Source organism: Taudactylus pleione, unplaced genomic scaffold (genome assembly GCF_031769625.1).
Source record: "Taudactylus pleione unplaced genomic scaffold, aTauple2 ptg000069l, whole genome shotgun sequence".
Lineage (NCBI taxonomy): Eukaryota > Metazoa > Chordata > Amphibia > Anura > Myobatrachidae > Taudactylus > Taudactylus pleione.
Window position 1 is genome coordinate 12119651 of NW_028284471.1, and position 12444 is coordinate 12132094.

The window sequence follows — 12444 nt, forward strand, 5'->3', positions numbered from 1 at the left end:
CCAGAACAGGCTCCCTGGGTCAAAGTTTTGCCTGGTGCACACCACAGTGAGGTATGACTGTGACCCCAATCACTCTATTAGGCAATTGCCACCCCTCTGTGAAGTTTTCATCTAAATCCGTCCAGTGAAAGGCCCAGAACAGACTCCCTGCGTCAAAGTTTTGCTCAGCATACACTAACGGGAAGACCGGCTGGGACCTCAATACCCTAGTAAGTATTCTGGGATCCAATGTTACCACTCTCTAAAGTTTTCATCCAAATTATGTCATGTCATCCAAATCCATGTGGAAGGCCTAGAATAGGCTTCCCGGGTCAAAGTTCTGGCCAGTGTCCCCTAGTCAAAGTTCTGCCCAGCATACACCAACAAGAGGTCCAACCAGGACCTCAACCCCCCAAAATGTCTTCTGGGATCCAATTTTACCACTTTATGAAGTTTTTGTCCAAATCCATCCAGTGTTGAGGCTTAGAACAGGCTGCCCGGGTCAAAAATCTGCCCAGCATACACCAACGGGAGGTCTGACCGGTACCTCAACCCCCTAGTATGTCTTCTGGGATTCAATGTTACCACTCTGTAAAGTATTCATCCAAATTATGTGATGTCATCCAAATTCATCCATTGAAAGGCCCAGAACTCCCTGGGTCAAAGTTCTGCCCGGCGCACTCCACCGTGAGGTCCGACTGGGACCCCAACAACTTCATTAGGCATCCCTGACCAATTGCCACCCCTCAGTGAAGTTTTCATCCAATTCCATCCAGTGCAAGGCCCAGAACAAGCTCCCTGGGTGAAAGTTCTGCCCAGTGTATGCCAACGGGAGGTCTGACTGGGACCCTAACCCCTCTTAAACCTGGTCAGGATCCTAGTGGACCACCTTGCATTGGTTTCATCCCAATTGGTACAGTGGTGTCCAAATGCTTAACCATAACAAACAAACAGACTCATTTATGTATATGATTATGGAGCTCATTCAGAACCGCTCACTGCTGGCGGCCGCTCGCTCTGAATGTAGGTGTGTTTTGTTATTTTTTTGGTCTCCGGACACTCACAAAGCTGTGGTCCACCCCCCTACCCACCCACAACATGGGGCAAGCTGTCAATCAACATTGACAGCCGCCCCGTCTTGTTGCGAGTCCCGTAGCAACTGAACTTCACGCTCACGCCGGACCCGGCACATGCGCAGAGTGCAAACATCGGGCCACTTGCGAGCTGCCCTGAATTAGGTCCTATGTGTGGTATGTCAATTGATTGGAGAAGGTGTATTTAAAAGAACATTCCAAAGAGGACAATTTTGTATCACCTTTCAAATCTCTTAACCAGCACTTTAATGGGATTTATTTAGTACCATATTGCTCAGTTTACTTGGTGTTCCTTTATTCTCATAAATAATTAAAGATACAAATAAGAAAGGAGGTGGCATATAGAATTAGTTGTTTAGACTTTGATTTGAAATGCTTACTGTTTCCAACATGCATACAGTGAATTCTTTGAATATCTGTCTTGTATGGGAATCAGTATGTAATACCGCCGATTCCCGACAGCGTCAGGCTGACAGTGGAACAGATCCCGGCAGCGGCAGCCCGACAGCGCTGAAAATCCCGATCGTCCCCAGGTACGTATGAACTAACCTAACCTACCCCCCTAACCCTCCCTTAGGGGTGCCTAACCCTAACATCGAACCCAAGTGCCTAACTCTAATCCTCCCTCTAAGTGCCGAAACCTAACCCCCCTTCCCCGCTGCCTAAACCTAAGTCACCCGGGGGGTGCCTAACCCTAACCTCCCCCTGGGGGTGCCTAACCCTAACCCTCCCTCCCCCTAGCCTAACCCTCCCTCCCCCTAGCCTAACCCTAACCTGCCAGGGGGGTGCCTAACCCTAAGTCCCCCCCCGAGAGCCCTAAACCTAAACCCCCCCCCCCCCCCGCGGCTATCCGCTCGCGGCACCCGGCATCCATTCGATCGGGATGCCGGGCGCCAGTCTCCCGGCGCCGGTGAAATGAGCAGCGTCTACATCTAGACGCCGGTCATTTCACCCCCGCCGGGATATGACAGTCGGGAAGCCGGCTGTCGGTATAATGTCAGCCGGCTTCCCGATTGCATTACCTTGTATGTATTAATTTTTATATCATGCTAAAATATTCAAAAGAATAAAATGCCAGTGGTGTTTCATATATTTAATCATATTTTATTTATATCTTTAATGTAAATAAAATACCAGAAATGTCAAAAAAAAGAATGATTTCCCCACGTTTAAGTTGTCTTATAATATGTGCATATGTTTTTAAATACACTGGTTAGCAGGGTTGGCGCCTGATAACTTTCTGAATTTAATGAACAGCACTGAGAATTAATGTCTGCACCGTTACAGGAAATTGGCAACACAACACAAGTTGTTAATGAGAATTCTGCATCTTCTCTTCTTCAAGTAATTCCAGTGAGCCTATTCTTCTTGCAGACTGTATAAGTAGTTTAATAAAATGAACAATAAATATTTAGAGGGTCTGGTTAGAGTCACAATGGCACATCAATACTGTATATGTAAAACATAGTCAAGAAAGAAAATACTTGTTTTATGTCTTATTAATATAATTAAGGGTCATCATGTTGACAGTATAGAAGTTAAAAAAAAAATCTATATTTAATTAGAAGTTGCTCCTATTGATATATTTAAAGTTAAAAGAAATGTATCTGGCTCCAAGGCCCTAAAGTTCAATCACCTACCCTTCTAGGGTTAATTTAGAGAGAAGCATTTGAAATATCATTATACTGGGCTTTGTGACCAAGGTGGAGTCTTTGTAAACAATAGGTAGAAATCATAGTTACATAATCATAGCTATAACTGGGCAAATTTGGCAACAAAGGGGACATTTAATAGAAGTACACATGCTTACACTATATTTACTATGAACAAAAAATCTTTTTCTTGTTTGTTCCTACTCTTTTCAATACTTTTTCCTTTATTTTTAAGAAAGTAAACTTTTTACAGACATTCTCTTAATGAAACTCCTGTTTACCAGGGGCTGATGGTCTTGTCTTTTTTTCCTACCTTGCAGTGCTCTTCAGTTAACGCCCTGGCATAGCTCAGACTCTCTTACTTTGGCTCCTCATGGTCTAATGTTAGCAACATATATCCTTACACATGCAGGTTTAATAGCATATGCAACAGGTGTATCTGTGGTCATTTAACAATGATGAAATGTAAAAATAAACAAGATACTGTATTTATACCTCCCAGTTTTGGAGGTTGGCATCTCTTGACAGTTGGCGTGGCTGCATCACAGAGTGGGTGTGTCATAATTACAGAGGGGCAGAGCTACACCTTTGGGGTCATATGTTTTAGGCTGGTGATTCAACTCCTATAACCCTTTAATTACTGTGAGCACCAGCAGGGGTGGTGCTGCATGCTGGGGAGGGGGGCACTGTGAGCCTCTTAGCCCATAGCAAATCCAGGGAGAGCGTGATCAGTGTGATCGCTCCCCCAAGGCAGAGAAGAGGAGGCTGCTGCTGCTCAGCAGCAGCAAGCAGTCTCCCACTGCAGCCCAACACACTACAGCATGTGCTGGGTGCTGACAGGTAAGAGGGAGGGGGGCAGTGTCAGAACCTAAGCACCAGTGGAAGAAGTGCACAGCTTTCATTCACTGCAACTCTGCTACGCAGAGCATCAGAGGATAGGCATGCTTTCCCAACTGCCTAGTGTTTACAACATTGTAGTTCCAATTGAGTCAGAGCCCTCAAATCAGGAATGCCTCACTGATATTGAGATGGTTTGAAGATAAATTTTATTCACAGTCACCGATTTACCTCTGCCATTCCATTTACTCACCAGCACATACTGTGTCACTTGGTTGCATGTGACACTGTATTCAATTAACATAAGAGCTGACTCATTATTGACGTACTGTATGTTTCAGTGGGCATTACAATGCATAATTTTTCTTCCATAATGGTGCAATCAGACATTTGCAACACGAGGTAAATGTCTATTGATCTCATTAAGATATTTTGGGGTATTAGGGCTGGAGAGTGACAGGACATTGTATTTAGTAGAGATGTGAGATTCAGTTCTCCAGAAATCCGAAGCCATCCGAAATTCATAAAACCCAAACGACTCATGGTTCTGATCTCCTGAGATACGGAGAGATCCGGACAGATCCTAATCGCAGTTCTGAGCTTCCCATGGTTTGGATTTCGGATTTTAAAAGATGGGGATGGTTTGGCAAAACCAAAACATGAAGATGAATCCAGATATAAAACCAAAACACAGGGTCAGCACACATCTCTAGTCTTTAGGGTCCAGAGGGATGTTAGTAAATGTGATAGTGATATTTAGATTTCACACTTGAGACCAACATTTTGGTATGATATGGTAAGACCTCCCTATATAACTAATGTGAATAAAAAATAAATTAATAATAAACATTGCCTGGAATATTTTGTTCAGTCTGGCCCTACTAACCTACATTAGACTTAGTGATGTTCTAAACATGTTCTTTGAAGGAAGCTTTTGCTACACTGGACCAGCTATCTGACCATCCTTCGGAGTCTGACACTTCACCAAAGATTCCCTATCAGTTAGACTCATGAGGTTCCCTTATTTCTGTAGAGGAGCTATTAATATGTTAAATGTATATAGATAAGTCTAATTTGTAAGTATTGTGGAAAGGCTGTAGAAAAAGAACAATGTTTCTATTGTAAGTTTGAAAAAGCTTAGAATAATTCTGTATTTGTTAAGTTATTTAGAATCTTAAGTTGACCTTTAGCCATCATGAAGATGTAGGAACAGTAATGCCCAAGAGGAAAAACAGGTTGTGCAAGACTAATGTAATGGGGGTTGTTTATAAGATTGAGACAGTTAAATAGGTCTGACTATGAGGAACCCATAGTATAGTATAGTAGAAATAGATGACATAAGTTCTGTTGAATCACTACCAATTCAAATTTGTGACCAGAGGGAGAATGTCCCTGAATGCATTACACGAATTGTGCAGTAAAGAAATGCTAAATTGGACATACCTGTGTTTCTAATATAGGGATGTAAAGGGACAAATGCAGGATTTTTCCAGGGGGGTTCCCACACACACATATCTATATATACATACATACATATACACACACAAACATTAATATGTCTCACATACCTTACACACAAATACATACTGTATGTCACACATATATTACACTTACCTTGCAGCAACTGCGGGGATGAGACCTGGCAGGCTGGCACCATGTCATTAGGCTCCTCCCCCTGACAGCAAAATGCCGTTATTCATGGGTCAATCAAGAGGGGGTGGAGCCAAATGATGCGATTCTATTAGAATCGTGTCATATTGGCTCCGTCTCCTCCTTATTAACCTGCGTATCGCAGCATTTTGCCCTGAGGGGGCACGGGCCTAATAACATGGTGTCTGCTCTTGAGGCTGTCAGGGGGGAGGGGTTCTGGGTACTCAGAACCCCCCCTGCTTGCACTACTGATGTAGTTGATATTCCAGAAGTTGAGATGCCAGCACTCAGAATACTGGCACCAGAATCAAGACAGCAGTTGGAATCCCGGCGTCAGGATCCCAACTGCCGGCATCTTTATGGTAGGTATGAGTGTTAGGGAGATGGTTAGGCTTAGGGTTAGCTGTTAGGCATTAGGGGGAGTGTTAGGGTTAGGCTGCAGGGCAGGAAGTTAGGGTTAGGCAACTTACCTTTGGGCATCATGATTCTGACTGTCGAGATGTTGTTGTCGGTATTCTGACCACCGGCATCCCGACCGCTGGGATCCTCAACCCAAGCCCTAATATTTATTAACTGCTGATTTCCTTGAAAAAGATATTTAAGCAAAATGTAAAAAAAAAATATTTTACTTATTAAACACTTGCCTGGTGTGGTTAATCAGATGCAACCACACTAGACTGGGCTTCCCCTGACATGGTCATATGTGATGCAACCAGTCAGACATGCCCACTAGGCTAGGGAAGCTAATCTTTCAACAGCAGCCTACATCAGAGGGACCCCCTGCACCCATGGCTGCCCCTCCACTGTGTCCTCTGACCTGAGTGCCACCGTCTCTGTGACTATATATATATAATATATATATATATACATATATAGTACAGAAAACTTTATAAAAGGAGTAGATGCAAACAGTTACCTGCATTATAAAAGCTGTCACCTGGACAAATGGAAGAACAATATCTCCTATTTCCCAGTTCTACAGAATAAAACGTAATTGCAGCAATGTTAATGTCTGTAATGAACAACTGGATGTTTATGCTACCAGATTTAGAGAAAAGGAGTATCCGGAAACAATTATCAAGACAGCTATGCAGAAAACGAAAAACTTACAAAGGAAGAATCTACTAAAATATAAGACTGAAAAACCTCAAAAGGAAGAGATGATACCATTCATTGCCACATTTAATGGACACGAGAATCAAATCAAAAAATCTCTCAACAAAAACTGGAATATCCTTCTGATGGACCCGTTACTTCAAAAGATTTTACCGACAAAACCACAGATCATATATAGAAAATCAAGGAACTTAAAATACTTACTTGCACCAAGTATGCTAAGGGATAAAGGAAATGAAAGATCAACTATGAATACTCTGAAGTGTAATGAAAGCTACAAATGCGGACATTGCAATATTTGTAAATTTCTTCACCCCAAGAGAAAAACATTTACGAACTCGGACGGATCTAAGGAATATACTATAAAGAACTTTATGAATTGCAACTCTACATCAGTGATCTATCTGTTGGAATGTACATGTGGACTTAAATATATAGGAAAAACTAAGAGACCACTCAAAATTAGAATTCAGGAGCACATTAGGAACATTAGAAACAGAGTGGAAGGACATGCAGTCTCTAAGCATTTTTCGATCAAACATAACTCAGATCCCGAAGACATCACCTTCAAGGCAATAGAACACGTTACCCTGGGAGAAAGAGGTGGAGATTTTGGTAACTTGTTATCGAGAAGAGAAATGTTCTGGCTGTTTGAACTGGACACATTGGCATCTAAAGGTTTTAATGAATACTATGAAATTGCTCCTTTCTTGTGATATGTTCCATTCCTATCTACTAATATACCACCAGGTTATGGATGGGCCTGAATAGTACCCTGAAGGTTTATCTTCTGAGGGAAGTTCAGGTTTGGTAGAATATTTGGCATTATGGACCATGGAAAAAATATTTATTTGCTGCCCAATCTCGTCCGATCTTGGAAGCAAAGCATGATTGGGCCAGGTTAGTATTAAGGAAGGTAACCCCTTGAGAATACCTGGTGCTGCAAATTTAGCCGGCGTTTTGAAATATAACCAGGCTAGAGAATGATAATGCCTAAAAAGGGAATCATAGCATATTCACAATTGAAAGGCTTAGGAGTAAATAATGGTACCAGACCTTTACAACTACACCTACCCAACTGGATGAAAAGAAGTGTGTTATGAGTCTGATTATGAAAACTCAGGGAACTTTAAGATCCTCTGGAACTTCTTTTCAAGAAAAGAATGAGTTGAAGAAGGATTTCTATATTTCAAGAACACTCAATCATTTATTATACTCCTGAATTCCTGCTCCTCTGGGTTGATCTTGTAGAGCAAACCCAAGTTGAAACAAATACACAATGACATCTATTGCAATTTCTTATATAAACTACCACATTTTTGTACATATACATAAATAGATATTTTACATTAAAAGATTAAAATATTCACTATGTAATGGCTATTCCAATATATATATGTCCAGAAAGAATGTTATACCTCGATTAATCATTTGGTGATTTAACTTATATATCGAATATCAGAATAGATTATCCTCCTCAAATGGAATATTTATCCTTTATTATTTTAGTTTCAGATAATATTGAAGATATGACCCATTTATTATTCACACCTGGGTGGAAATTATCCTAATTATATAGAAAAGAAGGGCGGAAATACTAAGTCCTAAGAAAACAATGGGGCGGAGGAGCCTAATGCATCTACTAAGTGAGGGCGGAAGTGACACGTCACGCTCTGGAGCAGAATAATAGAAGAGTTGGCGGAAGTGACGCGGCCCAGCTCCGAACACGTGAATAAAGCGGTGGGCGGAAGTGACACGTCGCGCTCTGGAGCAGAATAATAGAAGGGATGGCCGAAGTGACGCGGCCTAGCTCTGAACACGGGAACATGCGGTGGGCGGAAGTGACGTGTTCAGCTCCAAACACTAGGGACAATGCGGAAGTGACTGAGCGCGCACTTTGGATGAATACAGCTGACGGGAATGGATGTGACGCACTACAAGTAAGGGCGGAAGCCAGGTTACAAAGGGCGGGAGTGGACCTTATAAGATCGCCGTTTGACTATTTATAAAAATAATTTCTTTATGGGAAACTTTATAACAAACTATTTTTGACGACGATTTGCTGAATTATAAAATCACATGGAAGTAAGGTGAATACCTGACCCCCATTTGAACTCAGTGTGGTATAAATACAGGATCACCACACTAAGATAATATCCCCTTGATGAAGTCATAGAGACAAAACGCGTTGGGACTGTTGGCTGCCTCGTGCACTGTGGAGAACTACCTCTCTCTTCTAACCAGATAAGCTGTTTAAAACATCAACTTACCTCTACTCTGTTTTTATTTATTTATTTTTTACTGACAGTCTTTTTATGGTCACATTCATTTATTTTTTATGTGTGCTGTTTACTAATAAATTGTCATAATTTTTATCATACTTTGCACTAGCACTTTGTTATCTATTGACTTGATATATATATTTATTATTTAGTGTGGAATACATTTTCCCATATGTTCTGAGTTATAACCAGACTTATCATACTTTGCACTAGCACTTTGTTACCTATTGACTTGAAATATTTATTTATTACTTAACGTAGAACATATTTTCCTATATGTCCTGAGTTATAACTAGACTTAATTGCACTTAATAATTTATTCATGTTGTACTGTATCTTTCACTGTTGTGGTTTAACACATATAGTAAACTAGTCGCCTGATTGTCTATTCCCCTTTTTTTCACTGTTTTCAATAATACCCACACTGGTATTACATTATTGACTCAGAGCTGACGCCGGAACACTAATAGGCTTAGTTGCTATACACTATACACTTCATTTGGTTCACTCAGTAAGCTACACAGGTAGTGGCGCTGTACCCATTCATTTCTTGATAGATAGATATATATATATATATATATATATATATATAATTTATTTACATATAAGGGTTTTTTTTAACTATAAAGTACTTTTTTTTTCAAAATATCATTTCTATTCACTTGGTGTCACCAGGCTTTCCAGCTTGACCAGGAAGCAATCCATGAACAATAAAAATGGGGGTTACTGTATCACTGTTTTTTTTTGTTTTGTTTTTTTTTTAGGAGCCCCACTTGCTGCTAAAAACTATTCTGTGCCCGTAAAAAATAAATAATATTCCATGTAATTTAATTTAATTTAATATTCTAAGCTCTCAATGTCTTCAGGACACCACCACCTAACATAGGCTATAGCAGAAGCTAACCAAATGATGCTTTAGAAATAAGAAATACAAAAGTTAAATATTTTCATGGACTGGAAAGTTCACTGAGTGTCAGACATCGGGTGATTCAAAAACCTTCACATAAATGCAAATTCTACACAAAGATAGGAGTGAAGATGATTTAGCTTTATCCTGTTGGTTTAGTACTGTATGTGATAAATGTAATATTTTTTTCTGATAATTATGTGTTTAGTAACTAATTAATTCAGTCTAACATTAGCCCCAGGCATACTCTGCATGTATCCATTATAACATGAAATGCTGATAGCAAAAATTCACAAACATCCTTTTATTCCAAACCCGAGGTGAGGATTCTAGTTTTCTTTTGAATGCAAATTAATAGTTACAATTGTCTTTTGTGATCATCTTGAATAGCTGACTATTTTTACACTGTTGTGTTTCCAAGCTCTCTAATATTAATTCTAAATATCAAATGACCTTGGGTACAATATTCTGAGCAATAGCAACATACACAACCTCATCCATGGAAATTTTTTGGCATGTAACTGAACCTATGTAGAGCCAAGTATAAAACAAAAAAACAAAAAGTTAAACATTCCACTCCTAAATACTGTCACAGCGTGGCCGAACCCGGCGCCCACTTACTGGGTCTGGTAGCCCTGATGTCCTGGCTGGCATACAGCAGTGGGCAAGGAGTCCCTGGTGCCAGCTGCTAATGTCCCAGCTCCTGGCATCTCCTCTCTCCCCTCCTCAGCGGCTGCAAGTGCAGGTGGCCGCAGCTCCCTAAGGGGTGCGTGAGCTGATCTGCAAGGACATTTAAAGGGACAGACATTCCAAACATGATGTCATATTTGGCGCAAGATTTGAACTCCTCCCAATAAAAGGGAGTCTCGGAGCACTAGGCAGGTGCCAAAGTATAAGCTCCCATACCATACTCCAGCATTCCTATTGATTACTACTGCTCAATTCTCCCCTTGGCTTTGTTTGTGACCTGAGTCTCCTTCCTGGTACTGCACTTGGTATTCAGGTTTTGACCTAGACTTTCTTCCATGACCGGTTTACATCTGCTCCCCAGTACTGTCTTATTCGTTTGGTTCTGACCCAGCTTGTCAACTACATGGTACACTTGCATCACACTCCAGTCCAGAGTACACCAGCACCTATATTAGGGAACCAAGTCTGAGGGCCGTAAACTGCTAAGTCAAAACCTCCTTGCAGGGTCCCTGGTGAATACCGCCGACATGTTAGACTCCACTATCCATCCATGAGTTGTGACAAGGGTATACAATTGGGAAGCCGGCTGCCTTAATACCGGCAGCCGGCTTCCCGACTGTCATATCCCAGTGAGGGATGAAATGCCGGGCGTCTAGATGTAGACGCCTGACATTTCCCCGACACCGGGAGACAGGTGCCCGGCATCCCGATCGAAGGGATGCCGGGTGCTGCGAGTGGACAGCCGCGGGGGGAGGGTTAGGTTTAGGGCACCCGGAGGGGACTTAGGGTTAGGCACCCCCAGGGAGGGTTAGGCAGCCCCGGGGGGCCTTAGGGTTATGTCCCACTTAGGTTTAGGCAGCGGGGAAGGGGGGATTAGGGTTAGGCACTTGGGGGGAGGTTAGGGTGAGGCACCCCTAAGGAGGGTTAGGGTTAGGGGGTTAGGTTAGGTTAGGTTAGAGAATACTTACCTTTCCATGATTGAGATTTCCAGCGCTGTCGGGCTTCCGCTGCCGTGAACTCTGCTGTTGCCGGCAAGTCGCTGCCGGCGGTATTTCATACCGATTCCGTGACAAGTACACTGCCAATTTACAATGTTGGACATTAATGTATAACATTATATGGAACTTATCTGCTCAAAATATCCATCCTGTCAATCTGAGCAAGTGAAGGAAGAAGTGGCCAAGTTGAGACATTGATGATTTTTTCCATCTACGCAATCATATAAATCAAATAATTTTTGATACAAGAAAGGAAATTAGGAGATGTCTTTACCTTATACTGTAGGCCATTAGTTTCTAAAATTGTAACACAATACATTTCCACTTCTTCATCTGAATCCATGTGCTGTTGTTAGGAAGACTCTCAGTATTGGGGAGAATTAGAGGCATATCTTGAAAATCTTTGTTTTCTTGACAGCACCTGCGTAGTCTAAAACAACTATGAATATAAGCACACATTCTGAGTATATGGACAGCATTGATGGATCTATTTTGCCTCCAGGGTCAGTTTCTGGTAAATACAGGTTGAGTCTCCCTGATGCAGTGGCCCCAGTAGTGGTAGAGCCCCTTATGCAGTGCCCACAGTGGTAGTGCCCCTTATGCAGTGCTCCCAGTAGTGGTGCCCCTTATTCAGTGCCCCCAGTAGTGGTGCTCTTTATGCAGAGCCCACAGTAGTGGTAGTGCCCCTTATGCAGTGCCTCCAGGAGTGGGGCTCCTTATACAATGCCTCCAGGAGTGGGGCCCCTTGTAGTAATGCCCCCTGTAGAAGTAATGCCCCTTGTAGTAGTGCCTAAATAGTAATGCCCCCTGAGTAATGCTCCCAGAAGTAATGCCCCCTATAGTGAAGCCGCTTACACACAAAAAAAATCTACTTACCATAAGCCCCGCTCCTGCGTGCCTCCGGTCCATCTGGCTGCTCCTCTGAACTATGGGAGAGTCGTCTCTCCCATAGTGCTCATGGGGTGAGCCAGAAGTCAGAGCTCAAGGGTGAGCTCCATCCTCCGGCTGCCATTGGCACTGTGGGGAGGGAGCCGGGCGGCCGCTGGTGACAAAATCTCAGTGGGCGTCTGGCAAATGGAGACTTCCTGCTTTGCCAGGCTGAGGTGGGTCGGAGGTGGCGGAACTGGTTCCGTCTCCAAATAGAAGTGCCGGAACGCAGCTCTGCCTCGTTCCAGCCCACTTTATCCCCTGGATACAAAGTATAAAGTGCTCAATGGCAAGTTGTGATAGTTACTTTGT